General features: G+C 51.1%; 1 pseudogene; it reads right to left on the bottom strand.

The window, feature by feature from the left end:
* Positions 1-1,124: 1,124 nt before the first annotated feature.
* LOC141917267 (olfactory receptor 14A16-like) lies at positions 1,125-2,055 on the bottom strand (annotated as a pseudogene).
* Between the last annotated feature and the right edge of the window lie 715 nt (positions 2,056-2,770).

Raw genomic sequence — 2,770 nt, forward strand, 5'->3', positions numbered from 1 at the left:
GGGCCGCCACCGCCAAGTCCGCACTTATAAGAGTGTCTGAAACCATCTTCCAAGTGGTCGCTAGCTCACTGGCATGCTGATCCCCCTTGGAAAAAGCATCCCACAACTGTTCACCCATTTCAGCCCATTTTGCTGGTTCAAAGGCTGTGAGGGTATGGGCAGGATAGTCGTGGTTTCTGCACCATTTAAGTAACCTTTGTACAGAAGTTTCATTATAAGTTATCCCTCTCTTAGAGTATAAGTTATCCCTCTCTTAGAAAGTATATGCAGCAGGAGTCTGACAGTGGCCGTCTCCTCTGCGGACGTGTTCTGCCCCATGCTGCCCCCAATTGATCACCTCACCCGGGTGAGTTTCCATCGATCGACTGTTCTCCCAACTCCCTGTCACAGTCCCGCTGTAGACAGTACCTCCAATCGGGGATCCTCCCACGGCATCTTCTGTGCTCCATCCTGGGACATCGGGGTCACCATTTGTTGATTCAGAGGCTGTGCAGGGCTGACAGGATGATTCCTCCCACACCTGCTCTCTCTCTTCCTCTCTCCCCAGCAAAGCACAGTCTCGGTTGGTCCTAATGCAGTGCCCGTTGCAGGGTGCTCTGGGCACTCACTCCACAGCCTCAGCCCCTCTGAAGGACACAGCATCTCCTTGGGGGCAGAGAGGGGTCAGCCCCAGAGATGGGAGGCACCCATGGCACAAAGAAAACGAGGTCAAGGGCACTCTGCTACCTCTGCTCTCCTGTCCAGCAGATCCTGAAAGGTCTGGAACCACTCTGTGCCATCCCCTCTCACCAGACCAGCACAATAGCCCTGAGCTGGTGCAGCCATTATGGTGTTCTCATTCCCCATACATTCCTGTCCTGCTAAGGATGGTTGTAAGACAAAGAAATCCTGGATTCATTTATTTTGCTTAAATACACAGAGAGCCTGGCTCCTCCTCTAGACAAAGTCCCTGGGTCACACAAGACGGGTGGATACTGATGTAGTAGGGAAAGAATAATCAAATGTCTTTGTAGACCACATCATCATAAATGGATAAAGGATAAAATAACTATATAAAGAAGGAAAGACATGCTTGGGCTGTCATGACATACACTGGGACTCATTTGCAGATAAAGTTTGACAGTCTATGGCTGCTGAAAATGTCCAATCAGTTTCTTCAGGGCATCCTTGAGTTTCTGGTTCCTCATGCTGTAGATGAGGGGGTTCACTGCTGGATGCACCACCGAATAACAGAAATGACACGACCAGGTCCAGAGATGAGGAGGAGAGGGAACAGGGTTTCAGATGGGCAAACATGACACTGCTGATGAAGAGGGAGACCACAGCAAGGTGAGGGAGGCACGTGGAAAAGGCTTTGTGGTGTCCCTGCTCAGAGGGGATTCTCAGCACGGCCCTGAAGATCTGCACATAGGACACCACAATGAAACCAAAACATCCAAATGCTAAACAGACACCAACCATGATAAGCCCAACTCCCCTGAGGTAGGAGTGTGAGCAGGAGAGCTTGAGGATCTGCGGGATTTCACAGAAGAATTGCTCCAGGGTGTTACCTTGGCAGAGTGGTAGTGAAAATGTGTCGGCCGTGTGCAGCACAACATAGAGAAACCCACTGCCCTAGGCAGCTGCTGCCATGTGGACACAAGCTCTGCTGCCCAGCAGGGTCCCGTAGTGCAGGGGTTTGCAGATGGCAACGTAGCGGTCATAGGCCATGACAGTGAGAAGAATATACTCTGCTGCAGCGAAGAAATAGAAGATAAGGACTTGTTCCACACATCCAAGGTAGTAGATGTCCCTGTTGTCCCAGAGGGAAATGTCCATGGCTTTGGGGAGAGTGGTGGAGATGGAGCCCAGGTCGAGGAGGGAGAGGTTGAGGAGGAAGAAGTACATGGGGGTGTGCGGGTGGTGGTCACAGGCGATGGCGGTGATGATGAGGCCGTTGCCCAGGAGGGCAGCCAGGTAGATGCCCAGGAAGAGCCAGAAGTGCAAGAGCTGCAGCTCCCATGTGTCTGTAAATGCCTGGAGGAGAAATTCAGTGATGGAGCTGCCGTTGGACATTTGTTCACTCTGAGCATGGGGGACTGTTGAAAGAGAAGACATTGACAAGTGAGGGCAGACTTCTCTGAGTCAATCCTATGCTATTTCTCAAAAAGTCTCCTCAAAATTACTTCTCTTTCTTACCAGAATCTGCATTCAACTTCCTTTTATGAGCTCAGGTTTATGCTTCTGAGTGAGGGCTCTTCCTTTGAAGGGGTAAAAGACAACACTTCTCACATTGCTCTCAGCCTGAACATGGGGGAGCCCTGAGGAACAAAAGGGCTCCCTGTGCCCTTGTACTGTCAGGAGAGCTGCAGGTCTGCCCATGAGTGACCTGCTTGTCACCATGCAGGTGTCCTGTGCTTATAACACTGACCTCTGCTGGAGGATAATCTCGCTAGCACCGTATCTGAAGAAGAAACTGGACTTTTCTGAGCTTGGAAGTGTCCAGATTCAAAGTCCATTATTTCAAAGTCCTTTGTCTTTCCTTGTGCAACTGAGCAGATAATGATTCAGAGGGGTAGCCTGGCTCTTTGCTCCCTGGAGTTGTCCCAACCAGGAGCTGTTTGTCTCCAAGCCTCCTTCCTGTCAGTGCTCACAGACCCTGTCTCACGCACTGTATGCTCAGCTCTGCCCTGCAGGAACCTCCTGGCAGCAGAGCCCTGCCCAGGGTCATCTCCCTGTTAGCAGGTCCTAAGGACTAGGTAAGATAAGCACTGATGGTGAAAGCAAAGGT

The sequence above is a fragment of the Strix aluco genome, chromosome 36 (genome assembly GCF_031877795.1).
Source record: "Strix aluco isolate bStrAlu1 chromosome 36, bStrAlu1.hap1, whole genome shotgun sequence".
Classification (NCBI taxonomy): domain Eukaryota; kingdom Metazoa; phylum Chordata; class Aves; order Strigiformes; family Strigidae; genus Strix; species Strix aluco.